The 25131-nt window shown below is 40.5% G+C and overlaps 1 protein-coding gene across 3 annotated transcripts in view; it reads right to left on the reverse strand.

Moving 5' to 3' along the window:
* PTN (pleiotrophin) overlaps nt 1-25131 on the reverse strand; it is a 112136-nt gene that overhangs the window by 51608 nt on the left and 35397 nt on the right. The window lies entirely within an intron of this gene.

Here is a 25131-nt window from a genome sequence, read left to right on the forward strand (position 1 = left end):
GGTAAAGCATGAGATTTACCCCTGGAGCCATCGCTTAGCCCTATGTCCTCATTCTTTTTTTTTTTTTTTTTCTTTTTTAATTTAGCTCCTGGCTGCTTCATTTGGCAGTGAAATTTCTAGTCTGAAGCCAAATTAGAACCAATTTCTCTGTGCCAGGACCTGTTTAGCTCCACCAGAAAGTCTGGCCTGTGAGCAAATTTCTCTGCTGTCTACCCCAGCCCCCAGCAGAGAGGCCAAATTACAGTTACTGAAAACTCCATTGTTTACTACATCTTCAACTTCAGTGTATTTTGGGGCTTCTAGCTGTGTGCTTTGTGGTATTGTATATTTGTACATTTTGGGGAGAGTGAGGCAAATAGTAATATATATATATATGTATATATATATGTATATATATATTATCAATATTATATATATATAATTTCTATAGACACATCACTGGTGTGGTTAATGAAGATCATAATAATTGCCTAGTAGAGTAATTGCAAATGTAGAGTTAGATGTGGATGTTAGCTATCTACAGTCTATTTCCTCTGTTATAATGTGATTTGGAATTTTTAATTGTAAACAATGCATTCAGAAAATTTGACAAAAAATGAGAAGGGTAAGAAAAGAAGGAATAATGAATAAGAGATGAGAGGAGAGGGGAGGAGAGTAGATGAGGAGAGGGGAGGGGAGAGGAGGGTGGAAGGGAAGGGAGAGGAGGGGGGAGGGGAGAGGAGGGGGTGAGAAGAACGGGTGAGGGGGACGGGAAAGGAGAGGAAGAGACTAGGAGAGGAGAGGGGAGGAGAGAGGATGAGCAGGGGGGAGGGGAGGGGAGGGGAAGAGAAAGAGAGGGTATGAGGAGAGGAGGGGTTAAGGAGAGGGGAAGGCAGGAGAGAGGAGAGGAAGAGGAGATCTTCCCTGTTTGACACACTTGGTGTTGGTGACAGAGTCATTCTGATATCCCAATAATCAGTCTCTGCTCAATGAAATATAATAGCCACTAACCATGTATGGCCCTTGAGTACACAAAATTAAGATGAGTTTTAAGTGTGAAATACACACCAGAATTTGAAGACCTTTATGGACAACAGAAATCTCAAATATTTCAACAACAACTTATTTATTCAAAATTTGGATACTGTACTCATCATTAAAATAGAGCAATGGAGAAGGACATTTCTGGTCCTCATAAAGGTTAATATCTAGTAGCTCTGGAAACTTTTCTTCTTTTGTTGGCTAGCTTCTTATCTGAGGTCCGTGACTCTATACCACAGTTCTACTTCATTGTCAAGGGCATAAAAGTATAAGACTACCAACTTCCACCTGGAAAAGGTGATGTTTTTCATTGGTCTCTAGTCTCATTATTCAATAAAACAGTGGCAAACGCTAGAAGAAGAATAAAACAGCCACTTGTCCTAAGTGAGCATGCCACTAGACTGAACTGAGTTATGCTATAAATGTAAAATACACACAATGTCCCAGAGATGACTATATATATACTGACTATATGGTAAGAAGATATTAAATGTGGATTAAATAAAACATTATGCTGAAACTGATCTCACCTGTTTCCCTTTTATATTTTTTAAATGTGGATATAAGGAAAAGTGAGTTTACATATGTGACTCAAAGAATATTTGTCCTGGCCAGTATAATTGTGTGCTGAGTTTTTTCCACTATATCAGTGCATATAATCACACCAGATGGAGGTAGCCATCCAGGACATTAATGGGAGAATATGATCCTACCTAGCACACCATAAAATACCTTTCCTTGTCCCTTTTTTCTGTACCTGGAGCAATTAATGAACATGATTTAAATCAATGTAGCATGATGCAATTGAAAGGCAGCAGCTATTAGTTTGAAGCCTCCAATTCAGCTGGTTTAAAAGTTCTCACTGGCAGGTAAAGAGCAAATCATGTAGAAATCACTATCTTCTCAGGTATAAATATACTTGAAGGAGGCCAGGAGCTGGCACACTGATTTAAGCACACATTGTACAAAGTACAAGGACCCTGGTTGGAGCCCCCCAGCTTCCCACCTGCAGGGGGATGCTTCACAAGTAGTGAAGCAGGTCTGCAGGTGTCTATCTTTCTCTCTCCCTCTCTATCTTCCCTTCCTCTCAATTTCTCTCTGTCCTATCCAACAAAATGGAAAAAATGGCCAGGAGGAGCAGTGGATTTGTATTGCCTGCACCAAGCCCCATCGATAACCCTGAGGCAGTAAACAAATAAGTAAATAAATATTTTTAAGTCTGCTTCTTTGTTACCTATAAAATTGTAGTGAGTATCATCAACATGAAGCCAGTGGAAAAGCTTTAAGCCCTCATGTAATTAGCACCACTTCTGGTAATTAGCATAACAAATACTTCTGTAAAGAATCCAGAAAATTTGTAAGATAAAGAGTAAAATGTTAGAATTCTGGGAAAATTATGGGAGGTGCAAAACATTTATACCAAAATCTTCTCATACCCATGTTTAAGTTAATATGGTTGAAAAAGGAAGTGGTAAGTTAGGGAATTTGAGACTTGCAGTAGAGGCACATAAAAGAAAAAAAAATTAGGTAGGGGGCCAGGTGGTGGCACACCTGGTTAAGCACACATGTTACAGTGTGCAAGAACACAAGTTCGAACCCCAAGTCTCTACCTGCAGGGGGAAAGCTTTGCAAGTGGCAAAGCAGTGCTGCAGATGTCTCCCTCTCTCTCTCTCTCTCTCTCCCTCTCTCTCTCTAACTCCCCATTCCCTTCTGATTTCTGACTGTCTCTATCCAATTAACAAATAAAAAGATAATATCAAAAAATTTAATTCTAAAAAAATTGGTAAGAACAATTTGGTTTTGAAGCTCACATCTATATCAACAGCTAGATGCAAATATCAAAGTAATCACTTTGCTATTAATTGACCTTTCTAATAAATCTGGTCTTATTTATTCACTAAAACAATACTGATTTCTTTTTAAAAAAAGCTCACCCCATTGCCCCCCATAGAACCTTGCCCTCAACTTGGATCTACAAAGGTAGAGAATGTTCCATCCTCTGAAGGGAGGATGAACAACATACTCTATGCTACACTTGAGGAGGATGGTGACACTGGGGCAGCTTGGAATGTTCAGACTCATGACCACAGAATGTGAGCTCAGATCTAGAGGGATGCAGAGGTCACATAGATTCCTAAGCTGAATATGGGCCCCAGACCAAACCAAATCAAATCGATGGGGTTTACAGTCAACAATATTTATACCCCTTTCCCATATTAGGGAGCTACTCTCTTCCCTGATCCAGCTTCCTGTCCCTTTTCCAGCCATGACATCACCTCCCCAGACAATAATTAGTATCCAATTATATATCAGATTTCAGGCTCAGAGAAAAAAAAAAAAAACTAGTATAGCTACAGGCCCTTTGAAATATAAGTAAAATATGCCTACTAGCTAACTACAAAATGGAGCCCCTTCCCCCCCCACAACACTTCAACACTATTCCAGCCTTTAGGTCCATGATTGTCCAACAATTTATATGGCTTTGTATGTTAACTCTCTTTTCAGCCACCAGGTTCCAGATGCTAGCATGATGCTGACCAGACTTCCCTGGACAGACAACTCCACCAATGTGTCCTGGAGCCCTGCTTCCCCAGAGCCCTTCCTCACTAGGGAAAGAGAGAGGCAGGCTGGGATTAAGGATCGACCAGTCAGTGCCCATGTTCATTGGGGAAGCAATTACAGAAGCCAGACCTTCCACCTTCTGCATCCCACAATGACCCTGGGTCCATATTCCCAGAGGGTTAAAGAATAGGAAAGCTATCAGGGGAGGGGATGGGATACAGAGATCTGGTGGTGGGAATTGTGTGGAGTTGTACCCCTCTTATACTATGGTTTTGTTAATGTCTCCTTTATTAAATAAATAAGAAAATTTAAAAAGCTCACCGTATTTATAGTGTAGTTAATTGAATATTTCAGTGCTAGCAAATGGTGGGTGGTAGATCTCTGATTTCACATTGCATAAACTGAAATTCATAGAAACAGAGGGTACTTTGTGTGTTCTCTAAGTTAGCAATACCAGGCACCACACCACTTAATTGCATACTAGTGAAACACAGAGACATGATTATTTTTCTGAGTGTCTGAGTGGATCCCAACATTTTTAGTCTCCTTCAGATCCTAAAAATGAAGGCAGGCCTGGTGGCTTCAGATGTCGTCATTAGCCTGGGTATGTTATAGTCATAAAAATGTGCTCCTATGTGGAAAAAGCAGGCTGTTTTGTTCTTGATTGCAAAGACTCAAAAAAAAAAAAAGTGATACAAATCAGAGCTAGTTTAAATAGCTAAATTCATTTTCTAATATGCATGACAAAGGACTTGGCATCCTGGGAAGATGGAATAGAATTGAAAGAAATGTGTTTCACTCAAAAGAAAACTTCCTTGAGATGTGAGCAAATACAAAATACTGAATAATATATTTTCACAGTCAAAATAAAATACCAGACCATCATTTTTTCCCAAAGAATGTGTACCCTCACTTCCCTTTGGTATGGTTAGTTAAATTTGACTAAGTGTGATTTCATGTTATGAGAAGCATGGAGCAGTCTATAGGAGGAAGTGAGAAAACCCCAGAGGAAGACATTTAAGAAAATGTGGGCCAGTGACATTGTTCACTTGGGTAGTATGGTGATATGCCATTTGCAGAGCCCAGGTTCAAGTCCCGCCCACATTACATTGAAGGGAGCTTTGATGCTCTAGACTCTTTTCATTCTCTCTGTCTCTCTGCCTATCAATAACACACACACACACACACACACACACACACACACACACACACACACACACACACACACACACACTGAGTGAACTCCATGTTTATGGAAGGAAGATTCCATGGTATGGCATAGTCTCAGCAAGAAGCAGGTGAAATAGTCAAAGGGATACTTTGAAAAGCATTTAATGAACACATTATTGAACAATACGGAAGAAAAATGAACTAGATGAATCCAGGGAAGGTCTTGTAAAACATTCATTTGGATGAACAATTACAGTAAGGTTTCAACTCCACTAGGCCGGAAGTAGAAAGCAGAAGAGATTATTGTCAGCACCTTAAGCTAGAAGTACCCAGAAAGGGACAATATGAAGAGAATCTACCTCTGTAAACTCACAAATAAGCAGGAAGGGTGATAAAACAGTGAAAAGGCAAGATCATTCTTTCAGCTCTCTGGACAGAACTTCTATGGACCATAGACAACCAGAAGCCAGATGGTAAAAAAAAAAAAAAAAAAAAAAAAATCGGTTTTCCTTAAAGGTCAGCAGAGAAAGCTAGAGATTGAAATTGTAGGGGTTAGGCTGTGGCAAACATGGTTAAGCATACATATTATGTTAACTCTCTTTTCAGTCACCAGGTTCCAGATGTCATCAGGATGCTGGCCAGGCTTCCCTGGATTGAAGACCCCACCAATGTGTCCTGGAGCTCAGCTTCCCCAGAGACCCACCATACTAGGGAAAGAGAGAGGCAGACTGGGAGTATGGACTGACCAGTCAATGCCCATGTTCAGCAATTACAGAAGCCAGACCTTCTACCTTCTGCAACCCACAATGACCCTGGGTCCATGCTCCCAGAGGGCTAGAGAATGGGAAAGCTATCAGGGGAGGGGGTGGGATATGGAGATTGGGTGGTGGGAATTGTGTGGAGTTGTACCCCTCCTACCCTATGGTTTTGTTAATTAATCCTTTCTTAAATAAATTTTTTTTAAAAAAAAGCATACATATTACAGTGTGCAGGGATCCGGGTTCAAGTCCTTGGGATCCGGGTTCAAGTCCTTCGTCCCAACCTTCAGAGGAAAGCTTCATGAGTGGTGAAGCAGCCCTGCAGGTATCTCTGTCACCTTCCCTTTCTGTCTCTCTCTCCCCTCTTAGCTTCTTCTCTGCCTTTATTCAATTAATTAATTAATTAATCACAATTTTAAAAAATTAAAAAGAGATTGAAGTTGAAGGCTAGAGGAGACAAGACATCTTTAAAAAGATCCAGTAAGATAGATCAGGAGGGAGTCGGTCGGCAGCGCAGCAGGTTAAGCACAGGTGGAGCAAAACGCAAGAACCAGCATAAGGATCCCAGTTCGAGACCCTGGCTCCCCACCTGCAGGGAAGTCGCTTCACGGCGGTGAAGCAGGTCTGCAGGTGTCTGTCTTTCTCTCCCCCCTCTGTCTTCCCCTCCACTCTCCATTTGTCTTTGTCCTATTCAATAACAATAACATTAATAACAATAATAACTACAACAAGGGCAACAAAAAGGAATAAATAAATAAATATTTTTAAAAAGTAAAAAAAAGATAAGGAAAGTACAGAAGTGTTATAAAATTTTTTAGTGGGCAGGCAAAGGTACATGTTTATGAGGTCATTTCCTATCACTCACTTTTTCTGTCTCATGCTGGCCATGAGTGTATTTACAATTACCCATATGACAAAGCTAGCTCACTTAGAGGTGGCAAAGAACAGTTACAAGCCATCACAATACAGCATGGGAGAGGTAAAGCAAGGAGCAAGAATGAGTTAGAAATAGGACCACATGGGAGTCGGGTGGTAGCACAGAGGGTTAAGCACACGTGGCGCAAAGCACAAGGACCTGCGTAAGAATACCAGTTCGAGCCCCTGGCCCCCTACCTGCAGGGGAGTTGCTTCCAGGCGTTGAAGCAGGTCTTCAGGTGTCTTTCTCTCCCCCTCTCTGTCTTCCCATTTCTCTCTGTTCTATGTAACAACGACATCAATAACACCAACAATAACTACAACAACAATAAAAAACAAGGGCAACAAAAGGAAAAATAAATAAATATAAAAAAATTTTAAAGAAAAGTAATAGGACCACATATACCTAGCTATAAGAGTATTATGGAAACTCCTAGATGTAAAAACATAATTGTTTCTGATCCTAGATTTTTGACAATCTTAAGATTTGTGTTAATCCAAATTTTGATTAAATTTTGAACAAACCAATCCCAAACTCTGTACTAATTGGCTGAGTAGATATGTTTTAGTTTTTATTTTCTCAAGAACTACCCAGATATTGACTTAAACTTTCTAAAAGCCAGCTGAATGTCTGAATAGACTTTCAATGGGGGAAGAAAAAAAAAACCTCCCAGCCATGTCAAAAAGTAGTTTCTTTAAAGTAAATTATTCATTCAATTTGTCTATTTTAATTTTCCATAGATTTAACACTAAAATGTTAGTTCCAGAATTCTCATAGTCTTATCAAAGATCACAGGAATAAATGTATGGCCAGTGGTGACTGGTGAGTGTGGCCTAGTCAAAATTCTAAACACATTCTTAGTGGCTCAGCACACTGCATTGAGAACAAATTGTTTTCATAGAATCCTCACTTGCTTCCTAACCTTTTTGCCCATAATTATTAGACTATTTCCTGTCTTCCTGCCCCAAATAGCAGAAAGCGTCCAACTCTTTCAACCCCGTTTAATCAATGGCACCTCCTCTCCACAGGGGTTAGGGTTCATTGCCAGGAACTTCAAAAAAGCTAACTCTGTTTTGGTTTCTTCACCAATATCTTAGCTTGTGAGCAAAGGACTGAAGCAAGATCTGTAATATATCCCAGGATTTGGAGAAACGGCCTGGCTTCAGGCCTGGTTAGTGACATCGAGCCAGACTGCAACGCTTGCTCCTTTCCAGAGTCCAAGTGAGACTTGTTCCACTCCAGGTGACACTTGCTGAGCCCCTGATGAGCCAGAAACAATGAGAGAACTTTGGAAAATGCCTTGTTAAGAATTAAGAGCATATAGCATACACCCATCCTCTGGCATTAATACAATTTTGGCTTTTAAATTACTATAATCTTGGGACCATGTGATGGAGCACATGGAAGACTGCGTTATGCCATGCAGGAGGAGCCATGTCTAAGTCCCTTGTCTCCACCTGCGTGCGGGGAAGGTTCAGGAGCAGTGGAACAGTGCGGCAGGTGTCTCTCTTTCGCTCTTCCTTTCTATCATTCCCTCCTTCTCAATTTCTGTCTCTTTGAAAAAAAAAAAAAGAAAGAAAGGACAGGCAGGACGGTAGCTGGCCGGACTGTGGATTCCTAGTGCAGACACTAAATAAACTCTAGTGATAAACCCATATGTAATTAAAAAAAGAAATATGAATAAACAGATGTACATATATATACATACATAATATGGACAAGCATGCATGTATCTCTATGTTTTAAAAAATTGTATTAAAACTTATTTATAAACACTCTTGTAAATTTTTACCATTTGACTCAGAATGTTATGGTCATCAGAACGGTGTTAAGGCCTAAAACAGGAAGCTGATCCCCAGAGAGTAATTTGAGAAGTCGAGAAATGGCAGCTATATCAAACTAATGTAACAGTCATTCCTTGATTTCATCATGTATTCATTCTGGATACTGATTAAGCACTTAATAGGTCTCAGCTGTTACATTAAAAATCAGAGACTCAGTGTAAAACACAGCATGGTACCACACCCAATAAGATCACAACTTGGTAAAGGAAGCTGATAAATAAGCCAACAGTCATTCATGTTAGGTGAGATAAATCAGAAACAAAAGAATGAATATGGGATGATCTCACTCATAGACAGAAGTTGAAAAACAAGACCAGACAGAAAACACAAAGCAGAACTTAGACTGGAGTTGGGTGCACTGAAGTAAAAGACTCTGGGGTGGGGGGAGGGTTCAGGTCCTGGAACATGATGGCAGACGAGGACTTTTGGGGGGTTGAATTAATTATTATGTGGAAAACTGGGAAATGTTATGCATGTACAAACTATTGTATTTTACTATTGACTGTAAACCGTTAATCCCCCAATAAAGAAAATTTTTTAAATAATAAGCCAATAGCTATAGAGCATATTTCAGAGCATCATGGGAACAGAGTAGAACAAGAATGTAAGTCTTTCAGGGTGGGAGGGAGATGGGATGAGGTGATTCAGAAGTGATAAACCTGGTGGAACTTGGATGGATGAACAGTCATTAGGTAGGTGACATAATGATAAACCTGGCAGTTCTACTTTGCCCAATGTACCTGTAGACCAAGTGAAGGGTCAAAGAGAAGAAAAAATCAGATAGGGCAGGGCGGGCGTCATAGTTAGAATTTGAGGCAGATCTTCTCTATGTCTCAGGTTATTTTCACAGGGATCTGATTTTTCCTCCACTTCACCACAAGTGACTCTAACTCCTATTTCTGAGCAATACCTTGCCCAGTAGGGCTAATTCATTAATTCACTTGTTATCATTACTAGGACTTCACCACTCTTGAATATATATTCAGATAGAGACAGAGACAGAAAGGCAAAAGGGTAAGAGAGGGGGATATACCACAGCACCGAACTTTCCTCCAGTGTGGTGCGGCCAGAACTTCAGCCTAGATTATGCACATATCCAAGCAAGCACGTTAACTACATTATCTATCTTCCAGTCCTAATTTTATTTTTAAAATTGAATTGTTGGGCTGATGAAATAGGTCACTTGATTAGTATGTTGTTTTGCTATATGCGTACAACGCAGGGTTGAGCCCAGTCTTCATGAAATTGAAGGAAGCTTTGATGTTGTTGTCTCTTTTACTTTCTCCATGTCTTCTTCTTTACCTCTCTGTCCCTCTAAAAAAATTAAATCTGATTCAGAATACTGTACAAAGTTTTTTCTACCCTGCTCTTGTCATCTTAATCTCATTTGGTCTTTCCCTCTGTGCCGTAGACTGAATGTCTACTTGTCCCTTTTCTAATGTTATACAAGCAGTCTCTTCAGTGACATTTTGAATATTAGTTGGGAATTAAATTTGACAAATTAAAGACAACCCTGCATCTCTACTCTTGACAGACAGAAATCTCAAAAATATAAGATAAAAAAAAGGTGCACCGGGGCCGGGTGGTGGAGCACTTGGTTATGTATTACAATGTTCAAGCCCCTGGTCCCCACCTGCAGGGGGAAAGCTTTACGAGTGGTGAAGCAGGGCTGCAGGTGTCTCTCTGTCTCTCTCCCTCTCTATCACTCCCCTCCCTCTTGACTTCTGGCTGTCTCTACCCAATAAATAAAGATAATAAATAATTTTTAAAAAATAAGGTGCACCTCTTCAGTTCTACTTACCCCACTTTCATTGTCATCTGTTTGCAATTCAGTTCTCTCATGAAGCAATAGTTATTGCATATAGAGCCTCAGAGAGAAAGCACTTGATGTTCATGTTTATTCACTGTGTAGTATTTACTGTAATCATATCAGTAAGGCACTGTTTCTATGGGCCAGCTGCATGAGACATGGAAAGAGCTTTGTTATAGAACTTTCACTTTCTAGCATTCACTTTTAATGAAATCTTGTTGAATATGGCTCTGAGACTGACTTGACTTGGAGAGTATATACAAAACTTTACTTCTTTCCTTTCCCTGCTTTGTCTGCTGTATGACAGTAGTCTACAAAATAAGTTTACAACAGAATCACCAGTTAGGAAACCCAGAAAGAAGAATATTTGAGTTTCCTAAGCAATTCTGATGGGTTGCCATGTTTTCAAATAATTGTTCAATCTGGCATTTTAGCCTTTTCTTGTAGGCCTATAGTCAATTACTATATATTTGAGCATATTATTATTATTATATTAGAATGGAATTATCTGCCTTGAAAAGGCAAATTGAATAACATAACAACTTTTCTTTGTGTGACTTTCTACTTATGACTTTTTGATATGCTCTGCACCTAAAGTGTTTGAAAAAGTATTAAATATCCTTTATCTATTAGACATTGTTTCTACACACAACTATTAAACACAGCTGAGATTTGTGTTATGGACAAAAGGATGAATAGGAATGGAAATGAAGTCATTAGAATTTCAGTTAAGGGTTAGGGAGATAGGTAGCCTAATCATTCTGCAAAAGGACTTTCAAGTCTGAGGTTCAGGTTCAATCCCCAGCACCACTGTGAGCTTGAGCTGAGCAGTGCTCTGGTCTTTCTCTCTGAATTATTCTCTCATGAAATTCAGCTTAGAAAAGAACAATTTGACTTTGATATTAGTCCATGTTTCATCAAAATCGCATTTGGGGACATAAAACAATACATGAATTAAAAGTCAAGCATATCTTCACTGAACTGTTTCTCTAAGTATTTAGTTATATTTTTTTTACAGATTTAAAAGTGCACATAATATGGACATATATAAGCTACAAATGATCACCTGAGTGCTGGTCTTTGGCAAGTTTCTAAAAAAGTGACAAAATGTGTGACATAACATAATACTCCCTAATTAAAGCTTTGGTGTTGTCAAAGTTTGTCACTTAAATGATTTTAAGTAAAGTTGTCTATAAGTTAAGAAGGCAATAGTCATATATATGGCCGACCCCTGAGAAGACAAGTAGACCAGTTCAAAGTATATTGGCTTGCCTATGAAGTCGCCAGACACTATCTTAAAAAGCACTTCAAATGAAGCTAACTGACCTCAGGGCTTTTGTCCCTCCCTTTCTCTCTGATCTTCCCCTCCTCTCCCCTCCCCTTTCCCTTTTCTTTAAGTCTTCTGACAGTCAAGTACTTGCACAGTTGCTTTGGGTTACAATATGTTATCCCCAGTGGAAATCAGAAGCTTTAATTCAAAAGGTGGCTACTCTTGACCTCTGACCCTGGTGCCTCCCACCCTGCTGCTCCCCTGCTGCTCCCCTCCATTTTCTGTCTCCATGGAACTGAATAACCAAGTGGAAAAATGGGAGCAGGCAATGTCTATAGCTATTCACAGACCATCCTGCTCCCCAATCCCCACCAAAGAGAGCGAGGGAGAGAGAGAGAGCAAGAAAGATGAATGAAACTCATTCATCATTAAGCAGGAGGTGAAAAAGAAAGCACTGGCTGAAAAGGAAGCTAAGAAACAGGGAAGGAGAAAGAGGAGGGATGGGGCGGGGGAGTGGGAAGGAGTGAGGAACTCACTTGGAGCACATGGTCTGAGTTCTCAAAAATAAAAATTTTGGAGATGAACAGCAACATTACATGCATCTGCTAGCTGAATTCTCTACAAGGAGTCAACCGTTTCAACACTGCCCACCATTTGGCATTACACTTCATATTTTCCATTGTTTTGGAGAGATACATTTCTGATAAAGTCTATATTCATGTGCCATTGGTTTGTAATAGTAGCTGGAATTTTGGAGTTCAGTTTCGTACACTGTTCATGTATAAGTCTCACCAAATCCCACTGACAAAAGTTCTAGTGTCACTGTACTGTCAAAATCACACCCTCTTGACATTTTTCACTCCTTCTTTCCTTATCCTTTTGGTAATCATCGTATTTTCCATGGTATCTAAAACTGATTTTCATTGTGTTTTGCCAGATATTTTACCTATATTCCCTGTGTGTGTGTGTGGGGGGGGGGGTTGTCTGGTAATTTTCTTTCACTTAGCAGAAAAGAAAAAGTACATCATCTTTTTAAAACATGAGTTCCAGGATTGGGTGGTGGCCCAGCAGGTTAAGCTCAAGAGGCGTGGAGCACAGGGACAGGCGGTGAGGATCCAGGGTTCAAGCCACCAGGCTCCCCACTTGCAGGGGAGTCACTTCACAGGCGGTGGAGCAGGTCTGCAGGAGTCTATCTTTCTCTCCCCCTCTCTGTCTTCCTCTCTTCTCTCCATTTCTCTCTGTCCTATCCAACAATGAACAACATCAATAACAGCAATAATAACCACAACAACAAGGGCAACAAAAGGGGGGAAAATGACCTCCAGGAGCAGTGGACTGTGGTGCAGGCACTGAGCCCCAGCAATAACCCTGGGAGCAAAAAAAAAAGAAAAAAAAAAGAAAAAAACATGAGTTCACCTAAAATACTGTTGAGAGAAGAAGCCATGGGGCCTCTGGGATTGTCCTTCAAACATCTTCTCGATAATAACATAGAAAGTTAACAAAATGTACTTTATAAGACTATAAGATGGGAAAAAATATATATCTGCACTAAAGGCAAGGAAGCCAGCATAATGGTCATGCAAACAACTTCCATGCCTGAAGCTCCAACGTCCCGACTTCAATTCCTCAGCACCACCTTAAGTCAGAGATGTGCAGTGCTCTGGCCAAATAATTAATAATAATAACAACAATTAAATAAAATAAAAAATAAATGATGAGAATAAAATTAATTTTAAAAATCAGCACTTAAAGTTCTATAACTTTGTATTACTTAACTACAAAACTACACCTCATCACAGACCCCTGCAAGCGTCAACCCGGCTTTGACCTAGCACGTTATGATTGGGCCCTCCTCAATCGCTATCGAACAGGCCATGGCCGGTGCGCCGCTATGTTCCATCGCTGGGGACCCGAACTGCCCCTGCAGCTACAGACAGACTATGACCCGCATAGTCAACGACTGCCACCTCTCCAGATTCAAAGGAGGTCTCGAAACGTTACATCAGGCTCAACCTGACGCTGTTGACTGGCTACAGAAGAATGGCAAACGCTAGAAGAAGAACTTAACTACATTTCCTCCTCCCCAAGATATAACTAGTCTCAAACTCATTAACCATCTGACATATTACATTTCCACTGGATTAACATAATTGCTATTTGGGAGAAATTAGGATTTCCAAAAATTTCACTTTTGGTGAATCAAAGAAAGCATATGTGTTTTAGACTTAAAAAAAAAAAAGGACAAGAAAACTTTCTTGTCTCGGGACAAGAAAATACAGCTTTCAGTCAATTCCTTTCCCACCAACAGCACACAGCCAACATCATTATAGCTGGAGAGGAACAACTTTGCAGGAAGGAAAATCTCTCTGCTTCCCCATTGGCATATTTTAAGGAGTATGATTAGCATACATAGATCTAAAACTATTTTGCCAGAAAATGTGGTATTGGCCCAAAATATTTTCACACTCAAACCCCTTTTGTGAAATCTCTACTGACACTTTGCTACCTTCATCTATTTTATTGTTTTATTTATTATTTTATTTTATTTTTGGATAGAGACAGAAAGAAATTGAGAGAAGGGGGAGGGAGCATAGAGAGGGAAAGAGGATGAGAGCCATGCAGCATGGCTTCTCTACTCATAAAGCTTCCCCCTGAAGTTTGGGACCAGGGACTTGAAGAAAAGTTCTTGCACATTGTGGCATGCATACTCTCTCATGTGCCCCACCATCTAGCCCTATATCTTCATCTTTTAGCACTCACTGTCAGATTACCCATTAGCAGGAAAACATGCATGAAGAAGCTGGTGCATTTTGACTGGGAACAAAATGAGGACGGGCCAACAGAAAGTTTAGATAGGGAGTCAGGCGGTAGTGCAGCGGGTTGAGCTCATGTGGCACAAAGCGCAAGGACAGGCTTAAGGATCCCGGCTCCCCACCTGCAGGGCCTTCACTTCACAGGCTGTGAAGCAAGTCTGCAGGAGTCTATCTTTCTCTCTCCCTCTCTATCTTCCCCTACTCTTTCAATTTCTCTCTGTCCTATCCAATAAAATCGGGAGGAAAAAAAATGGCTGCCAGGAGTGGTGGATTCATAGTGCTGACACCAAGTGCCTGCAATAACTCTGGAGGAAAAAAAGAAAGAAAGGGAGGAAGGAAGAAGGAAGGAAAAGGAGAACAATATGAGGAAATATTCTTGCATTGATTGTCCCTTCTTTGCTCTGTTCCCTCATTCTTTCCCCCTGAAATTCTACAGCTTCCCAGGAAAACCACTAAACTGGGGACTAGAATGCAGAGGTGAAGTGGGTTCAGTTCCCTCTGGGTCTCTGCCAGGTTCTCATTAGATGTTTGTTGGACATGTGAACCAGTGCTGAATTCCATGGCTGATCTACCCTAAATCTGCCCTTCCTGAAACACTAGCCTTTGTCCTTAACAGTTGCCAGCTCTAAATGGGGATTTGAGTGAGAGCAATACCAAAAGGTCTCATCATTATACACCCATTATTATGAAATGGATGGGTTCAGAGTCTCTTTGGCTGAGAGCTCTCATGGTGAGATTGTGTTGGACTATAGAATCACGACTTTCTCTGGCAAATCAGGTTATGAGAAGTAGACTCAGAGGGGGAATAAGGAAGATATAAAGGGAGAGTGTTTTTCTTCAAATCCATCTCACTTCTTGCTAGAATGAGAGGCCATCCATACTCACGAAAGGCTAATTATATAAATCAGATGCCCTGGCTGAGTTTCCAAACCTCCTGGGAGCAGGGAGAACTAGGAATAAATGAGGTCTTCTGCAAAATTAAAGAAACCCTTGGAAGAAAAAGTGACAAAGCCAGTGGTTACACAGCTTAACTCACATTTTTCTTTTATAGAAACAGAAAATCCTGGATCAAGGATAACAAAAATAGCTGACTTTATTTTTCTTTATTTAATAGCTGACTTTATTTTTCTTTATTTAATAGCTGATTTTTATATCTTCCAGAAGATTTGGAAATGTACTCTAAATTTATCTTCTTGTCAGTATCTATGTATGTTTACTTCGTGTCATTAAATATGACAGTTCCTGAGTTGCTCAGATGTCCAAATCCATCTGCAAGATGAAATACAATTTATGTTTTAGGAAGGTGACATTTGTATTAGGGTTTCATGGTAATAATCCATTGTTGGGACCTGAAGGTGGTTGAACCATTAGAGTTTGTGCTTTATCATACATGAGACCCTGAATTTAAGTATTAGTACAACGTGGGAAGACAATGAGAATTACCAAGGGAATACCAGGGATGGTGAGGCTCTCTAAAATAAAATAAAATAATTAATTAATTTAATTTAATGGAGAGAAAAAAAGGCCAGGGTAGGCACTGGCACTGGGTTCATTGCTCTGGTCCTCCAGCCCCACCCTAAAATATAATTTTAAAATACATAACTGATTACATAGTAAAGGCTACCTAGAATGCTACATCCAGATTCTGCTAAAAAGTTCACTTATTTGCATGTACTTGTTATTTTCCGTGTGTGTGATAGGAGCTAGAATTCTGAGTTTAGATTTGACTATTTGCTTCAACATACAGCAGTATTCCAACTGGTAATCACAACTGTACTACCCAACAGAAAGAGATGTTGTGTAATTTATCCAAAGTCATTGCTAAGGCAAACAACCTGTGCCAGAGTATATATCTTTGAATTACCCATATAACCCCTACATATTTACTTCCATTAGTGTTCTTGTTCCACAAAAGGTGTCAGGGCCTGGAATAAAAGATACACATTTTGCTTTTGTTATTTGAGAGTGAGAAGCAGATCCATCCACTCGTAGAACCTTTAAATTAGCTACTATTATCTTTTTCTGTGCAGTTTTTTCCCAAAAAGGGAGTAGTGATAAGATCCACACAGAAGAACACATCTATATCTTATTAGTCTTGTGCCCTCTGACTTGTTTTCCATGCAGTCTATAAAATCCTTCTTTTGTCCAGGGAAAGAAAGAATGATACATTTTTGCTGAACTTATTTATTGCTATAACTTGTATGTCCTGAATTTCTCATGACAGTGAAGACTCCAAAAACTGATTGCTACTCAAAAGTCATAAATTTCTATCTTCTTTCCTGTCATCTTCTAGATCAGTCCTCTTGAGGACTGCATTATGTTTGTTGTTGTTTGCTTGCTTGCTTGCTTTTAGATAGAAAAGAGAGGCAAAGAGACTGAAAGAGACCTCAGCACTGAAGCTTCCTTCAGTGTGTTGGGGGCCGGACTTAAACCTGGGCTGCACACGAGGCAAAGCAGTGTGCGATCCAAATGAGCCATTTCACTGGTCCTGCATTGTGATTTTTGTCTAGCAACTCAAAGGGAAAGGGACTACAGTGAAATTGAATTTACCAGTAAGAAATTAAACAGAATGCATCTTTCTATTTCACATCACTACTTCACAGAAATGCATATTCATGCATGTATGGAAACTAGATCTACCAGTACCAAAAAAGAGTCAGTGCAGATCTAACGTGTCTATTCCACATCATTACTTCAGAAATATTCAGACATACTTACATAGATACATGCATTACATACATGCTAACTGGGTCCTCAAGTCAAGTGATTAATAAAAAAGGTCATCTGTATTTCTTTTTCTTTTCCATGGTTAAGTAAATGTCGTAGGGAGTCTGGAAGTAGCACAGCGGGTTAAGCACACGTGGTGCAAAGCGCAAGGACCGACGTAAGGATCCCAGTTTGAGCCGGGGAGTCGCTTCACAGGCGGTGAAGGAGGTCTGCAGGTGTCTGTCTTTCTCTCCCCCTCTTTGTCTTCCCCTCCTCTCTCCATTTCTCTCTGTCCTATCCAACAATGACGACATCAATAACAACAACAGTAATAACTACAACAATAAAACAAGGGCAACAAAAGGGTATAAATAAATAAATATTTTTTCAAAAGTAAATGTCACTGATGAGTTCCTATAGCTTAGAGTTTACTAAGTCAATTATTTTTTAAGTTTTCACAGTACAGACTACAACTGCCACAACTGGAGTTACCTGATCATGATTATAGTCAAGATGCTAAATTAGTTGAGGTCAAAAATCTTTGCAGCAAGCAGAATATTCAAAAATAAGATGTACCTATCCAAAGATCGATCTCTCCATCTTTCCTAAGCATATTGACTTTTGGTAAGTTTCTTGCAATACAGATGTCATTCTAAGGAGTGCAAATATTAAGGATGAACAAGGTTTGAATCAATTTACTAATCCTAACTTTACTGGATTTTCATGAATTGTCTATGATTGATATTGTTCCACTGGACAAGTTCAAATGGAAATTGCTTTGCCTCCAGATCTGAGTAGTTGACTTATATTCTCAATTCTTATAGGCTTATGAAGATGAGACTCATAGAGAAAAATAGTAAAATGGGAACAAAAATAGATAGCAAATGGAACTCAGAGCAGCATCAAGACTGAGAATTATTATGAGGCTGGGGGTGGCACACCTGATTGAGAGCACAGGTTACAATGTTCTGAGACCCTGGGTTGAGCTCCCTTACCCACCTGCAGAAGGAAAGCTTTACAAGATGTGAAGCAGTACGGCAGGTGTCTCTTTTTACCTATCTCCTCCCACCATCTCAGTTTCTGGTTGCATCCATACAATAAATAAAGGTAATTTTAAAAAGACTTTTTAAAAAAAGACTAAGAGTTAGTTTCTTTGTGAAATGAATGATTGGAATTCTTGAAGAAAATAGTTTACATCATTGATTGGTCATTGTATTCAAAGACAGATTGACGTAGGTTTTCTGTTAATTGTTTCTTTATTTATTATTACTCAAAACATCTCCATTTCCTACTTAGTCTTTTGACTTTATGGTTGCACCTTCAACACTTTGAGGACGATTTTCTGCTCCTCAATAAGGAAAGCACAGTTGATTCTGTCATGGGCGCAGTTGACATACATGGAACCACCACAGGCCCTGCTGACCGACATCCTTTTTTTTCTTTTTGGTCTTCAACAGCTTCTTAAGGACTTTAGGTCTCACTGTATGAACTCCTAAAGGTCCACCTGGGCACATACCACACGCAGACTTCGGTGCCTTCCCAACCTTCTCATCATAAAGGTAAACATTTCTATTACTCAGTGTCTACAGGTGTCTCTCTGTCTCTATCTCCCGTTACTCTCTCAATTTCTCTGTCTTGTTAAATAAAATTTAAAAAAATAATAATAATACCTACTAGACATTGCCCACAGGAGAGAAAAGTAGTGTGATCTGAAAAGGCAGAATATTAAGTGTTATCTCTTTTTTATGTAGATAGCTTTTAATGTCAATTTTAATCGTTCAGTTTTAGTAAGTCTCCAATGAAAAATAATACGTTAGAATGTGAAGTATTGAGCCAGACTACTGTAGCACCCCATTTCTCTTTGGGGTCACTATAATAAACCTTTAATAGAGTCAACAGAGTGAAAATTTTCAGAAATTGGATAATTCTCTAAAGGATAGACTACTAGTATTAGTACTAAAGGAAAATCTATATTGAATACTTGATGAACTAAAGCAACACAGCGGTATCAAGACTCATTCTTCTTTTCTATACTGTTGACCTACTTTGTTCCCTAGATCATGGGGCATGGTAGAGAAGAGCCACCACTGAGTATCCACTGTTAGTGGAAGAGAGGCACTTATACTACAGCTCAAAATGGACATTAAATAAGTATACAGTCTAGGCTTGAGCATGGTCTGCACCACACTAGAGAAAGTCTAGACGTCATGGTATTTTTTCCCTTTGTCCCTCTGTCTCCCTTTTACTTAATAAAAGCTGATCTCAAGCAATGATTACAAAAAATAAAAGGGAAAAGTGGTTTTTGTAGAAGTATATGAAAAATTTTGGAAGGAGATAGGCTCTATTTCAGAAAAATTGATAGAGTTAGAAGTCAAGAAAAATCATATACAGGCAATGATGGAGTGTGACAGGCAGTTAGAGATTAAAGGCCTAAGCACACTGCTGAGCTTGGTGTGGTTTGGTGTGGTTTGGTGTGGCCGAAGGCTTGACTGGATTCCCTGAGAAGCAGGTGAAATGAAATCTAGGCCATAGATAGGGGTAGAATGGGAGAATCCTTTGGAGGCAGTTATAAATTTCATTCTTGTGCAGTTTTTCATTTAAACGAAAGAAAAAAAAATTTTTTTAAATCATATACATATATACAATATACATTATGCTTATTTTTAAATTAACTTTTAAGTCAAAGCAAGTCTTCTAAATATTACTTGGGCATACTCCATGAGCCCTTTGTGGTTTATTTACAGTGATCTAACTAACAGCTATACACATAGTTAAAAACTAATGTTTATTCACTCTCTAAGTTAAGATCATTGACATGATGTGTTTCTTGGTCTTGATTAACAGAATTGTTATCATATATAGATAGACAACTAGACTCTCACACATGGCATTTAGGATTAGCTGGGTTGTGTCTGTAGGTTTGATCACAGTGATGGGTTCTATGCCTATGAAAACAGATGCTGGGGCCCAAGTGGTGGCTCTCCTGGGAGAGAACATGTATTACCATATACCAGGTTTAAGCCCCCTGTTCTCAGCTTCAGGAAAGGAGCTTCATGAGCAGTGTAGAGGTGCTACAAGTGCTTTCCTTCTCTCAGTCCTCTCTCCCTCTCTCTTTGCCTCGCCTTCTATCCAAAGAAAGATGAAAACAAAATGGCCACCAAGAGAAGTGTTCAGGCATGCAGCCCCAGTTCTAAATCTGGTGGCAAAACCTAAACAGACAAAATCCAGGATGCTAATATGTATGGAATGCTATGGTACTTTGATTCATCAAATGAGCACTGGTGGTTAGTTGTCAGAGAGCTCTCACTCTTGTGAGACCTTATATGACTGCTGCCCTAAACTTTTTATGGCAATGATAACCATGTGAACTAGGATGGGTCAGTTGAATACTCTGAGAGTATTAAAAAAAACAAAGGGAGTCAGGCTGTAGCGCAGCGGGTTAAGCGCAGGTGGCGCAAAGCACAAGGACTGGCATAAGGATCCTGGTTCGAACCCCGGCTCCCCACCTGCAGGGGAGTCGCTTCACAGGCGGTGAAGCAGGTCTGCAGGTGTCTATCTTTCTCTCCTCCTCTCTGTCTTTCCCTCCTCTCTCCATTTCTCTCTGTCCTATCCAACAATGACAACAAGAATAACTACAACAATAAAAAAACAAGGGCAACAAAAGGGAATAAATAAATAAAATAAATATTAAAAAAAAATAAGTTTGGACTCTCCAAACTTATAAAAAAAGAAAGAAAAAAAATGTGTTGATTTCAAGATCAAATTCTTACACAAATGAAAAAGAGTAGTGGTGATGTAAAAGAATCTTTTTTCTACAAAATGGACCAGTTTGACTGAAAAATCAAGCACAACATATACTTGTGTGTAGGATTACAGAATTTCAAACTTATGTTGATTTTATAACTTGGCCAGTTCCGTTATGCATAAGTTAAGATATGATTTGCAGGGTCGGGCGCTAGCACAGCGGGTTAATTGCATGTGGCACAAAGCGCAAGGACCTGCGTAAGGATCCCAGTTCGAGCCCCTGGCTCCCCACCTGCAGGGGGAGTCTCTTCACAGGCTGTGAAGCAGGTCTTAGGTGTCTGTCTCTCTCTCCCCATCTCTGTCTTCCCCTCCTCTCTTGATTTCTCTCTGTCCTATCGAACAGCAAACAGCATCAACAACAACTATAATAACCACAACAAGGCTACAACAACAAGGGCAACAAAAGGGGAGAAAAATGGCCTCTGGGAGCAGTGAATTCATTGTGCAGGCACTGAGCCCCAGCAATAACCCTGGAGGCAAAATATATATATTTTGCCATGTGTTCCCTGGTGCCCCCAAGTGGTAGAGAAGTTTGAATCCCAGGTCTCACACATAGCTACAGACAGACTATGACCCACATAGTCAACGACTGCCACCTCTCCAGATTCAAAGGAGGTCTCGAAACTTTACATCAGGCTCAACCTGACGCCGTTAACTGGCTACGGAAGAAGGGCAAACGCTAGAAGAAGAACTATCTCCTGAACCCTCATTTTAGCTTTAAGTCACAAAATCTCTTATCAAAGCTGTGCATACCATTCCAATGCATAAGACTGATATTATTTTGTACCCAAGAGAAAAGATGCCCCATTTACTATTTCTTTTTTTAAATATTTATTTATCCCCTTTTGTTGCTTTATGTTGTAGTCCCATTTACTATTTCAACTCTATAGAACCCACGACTCTCATGGACAGAGTCAGCCAACTTCTAAATAAAGTAATCTCTTAAGCTTCTTTCTTCAGGTCTAAAACTTCCTATCCTTAAAATATAGCCCTCAGACCAAGAACTAAAGATTTAGTAAATAATAATAATGATGATAATAATAATAATAAAATAAATACTATCAGGGGCCAGGCATAGTGCACTTGGTTAAGCACACACATTACAGTGTGCAAGGACCAGAGTTCCAACCCCTGCAGGGGGAAACGCTTCATGACTGATGAAACAGGTCTGCAGGGGTCTCTCTGTCTCTTTCTCTCTTTATCTCCCCTCCTCCTCTCAATTTCTCTCTGTCTCTATCCAATAATAAGTAAATATATATTTTTAAAAAATGATCAATGGGGAGGTGGCTCAGTGATAGGTAGAGAAATGGACTCATATATATGATATTCTGAACTCAATCCTTAAAACCACCTGTGCCAGAGTTATCATCTGGTTCTCTCCCTCTCACTTCCTCTTCTTCTTCTGCTTCAATTTTCCAGTAAATCCATAATTAATTTTTAAATATTAATATCCTCTTGAAGTTGAAGAGATAGATCCCCAGGCAGGGCACCAGAATTTAAATGCTGGCACCACATGGGAAGTACTTTAGCACCAGAGGAAGCACCACCTCTACAGTCTCCATCTGTCTCTTTGTCTCTGAATCACTATGTAATTGAATAAAAAAGAAAGATGAGGAAAAGTGAATTCATGCGTGCCCATGACCCCAGGTTGTCAAAGCCAAACAGAAAAAATAAAAACCTCAAGACTCTTGAGTTCACATTGTTATCACTCAATCTGCAACACATTGGCTATGGGCAAGGTTCCTTTCCCTGGCTTTCTTTTCTGTCCCTGGAATTTTAACCTTGATAACCTCTACTGTAAGAAGAAAACATTCACCACAGAAGACCATCTCTAGGGAGAACAAACAGTTAGCGTTCCTGAGAAATGCAGAGCGAGGAGTTTTCCACGATTCTGTATGTCAAGTGGGAGAAAAGGCATGATCGAGGAAGGCCAAGGTCAACTGGCATTAACAACCAGAGGGCCCCTTGCATCTTTCAAACAGGAGGGGGGTTGGTTTCCAAAATGGCCAGCATCATATCACCCCTGACGATCAAGAGGGACCAGAGGAGAGGGCAAGGCAATCTCTGTGCTTTGGAAACTGGACTGAGTAATTCAGCAGGAACAATAATAAGGGGAACTAAAGCCCTCCCCTGGAAGCATTGAGTTACAGAGTGGGTTCCCAAAGCATTACCTTTCCTACAAATTAGCCAGCTGCCAGATCTGGTCAACATCATCAATCTCTTGGAACACGGCTGCACTCATGAGGTAAGCCAGGTGTGGGGCCCGCCAGGACGCTGAAATATGCGAGGCCAACTTTGCCTGTGCCAAATGGGTCACAGCCGCTCCTCTGTGCTCCAGTTTCCCAGGCCCCTTGGTGCAACTGCTCACAATTAACCGCTTTGTCTGTCAACCCAGCCTGCCTCTCAGTGGGACATGGGGTTCTTCCCAGGTTGGTGGTCCCCCCTTCCCCCCTCTCCATCTTGTCCCTTTTCTCCCCCTCAGTCTTCCTTATTTCCTCACATGCATAGCAATATTAATCCAAATTGCATCAGTCACCTGCTTATTTTATTCTTCTTCTTTTCTTTTTTTTTTTTTTGAGACTATGGTAGGAATCCATCACTGAGTGTGTCAAGTTGATGAAAAGAGGGAGGACTGAGTAGAATGAGAGCAGAGATCTGGGAATGTGGATTCTGGCTCTGTATTCTCTCTCCTGCCTGCTCTCACTGCCAGAGCTGCAAGGCTTATGTCATTCTGCCCATCCATAGCCACAGCCCTGGTTCTGAAAACAGGATGAGATTCTTAGATTTCTTCCCATGTGGCTACTCAGAGTCCCGTTTAAGTATCAAGAATGGTGCATCGTGGACATCATCACTGCTTCTTTATACTTTCTGACTGAGGGCTAGAGAGATAGATCACTGCATAATGTGCATGCTTTGCCACACACTTAGGCCCAGTCTGGAGTCCTTGCACCAACATGGTAGATGTCAGTGACACTGGAGAAGGCACTGATGTTGTAGTGTGTCTCCTTCTTTCTTTCTCTGTCTCCCCAACTGAATGACAAAAACAGCCCTGGAACAGTGAAACTGTGCATACACAGGACCTCATATTCTTTAAAGCAAGAAGAAAAGAAAGGGAAAAGAAAAAAGAAATAGGGGAGGAATGGGAGGGAGGAGGAAGGAAAGAAGAAAAGGGAGGAAGGAGAGAGAGAGAGTGGAGAGAGAGAGAAAGAGAGAGAGTGAGTTCTGGCTGAGCAAAGTTGAGAAAATGTGGTAAACCAGAGCTCCTCAGAGTGGCAACCCTTAGACCCCAATCTCCTAACTACATAGACAGAAGTATCAATGTTGGGGAACCCTTGTAGCCTTTGGAATTTTACCAACTTCCTACCCAATCATCCCAGAAACTTCAGACTCTTCCAATCCCACACCCAAAACATCTACGCAAGGAGCAAGAGCGAAGAGAACCAAGGGTTTCCTTCCTTCCCAACTCTAGATTTACAAAGCCTTCTTCCTTCCTTCCTTCCTTCCTTCCTTCCTTCCTTTCTTCCTTCCTTCCTTCCTTCCTTTCTTTCTTTCTTTTTTTCTTCCTTTCTTTCTTTCTTCATTGGATAAAGTCAGAAATCAAGAGGGAAGAGGGTGATAGAGATGGGGAGAGAAAGAGAGACACACCTGCAACACTGCTTCACCACTCCCAAAGCTTTCCCCTTGCTGGTGGGAACCAGGAGCTTGAACACATAACATGTGGGCTCAACCAGGTGCTCCACCACACCCCATAGAGCCTTCTTAAGAGTATCTGAGGGGAGTTGGGCTGTAGCACAGCGGGTTAAGCGCAGGTGGCGCAAAGCACAAGGACCGGCATAAGGATCCCGGTTCTAACCCCGGCTCCCCACCTTCAGGGGAGTCGCTTCACAGGCGGTGAAGCAGGTCTGCAGGTGTCTATCTTTCTTTCCTCCTCTCTGTCTTCCCCTCCTCTCTCCATTTCTCTCTGTCCTATCCAACAACGACAACAACAATAATAACTACAACAATAAAACAACAAGGGCAACAAAAGGGAATAAATAAATAAAATAAAATATTAAAAAAAAGAGTATCTGAATGCAGGGGAAGGATTATACATGGAGCATTGAACATGCGGACTGTAAAGCCCTGTAGGATGTTGGCCTACTACTGTGTCACTACAGTCATTTTCTTCAGGCAGAGAGAAAGAGGAGGCACCAAAGCAGGGAAACTGGCTCCAATGCCATTGAAGCTCCCATGAAGCCCTGAGGTTTGTGCCTACCTGGTAAGCCATCATTCCAGCCCCTTATGCCACAGTGATGAGATTGTAAATCATGTAGACTACAAAACACGCATGTTTCTGGACCAGGGTTCAGTCTCTGACGCCACAGATAGCAGGGTGATGTCTCTTTCTCTCCCTCTCCTATCTTGAAAAATTAGGAATTTAGTCAAAAATAGATCTCCTATACAGTGCACTACCTTTGA

Source organism: Erinaceus europaeus, chromosome 8 (genome assembly GCF_950295315.1).
Source record: "Erinaceus europaeus chromosome 8, mEriEur2.1, whole genome shotgun sequence".
Classification (NCBI taxonomy): Eukaryota; Metazoa; Chordata; class Mammalia; order Eulipotyphla; family Erinaceidae; genus Erinaceus; species Erinaceus europaeus.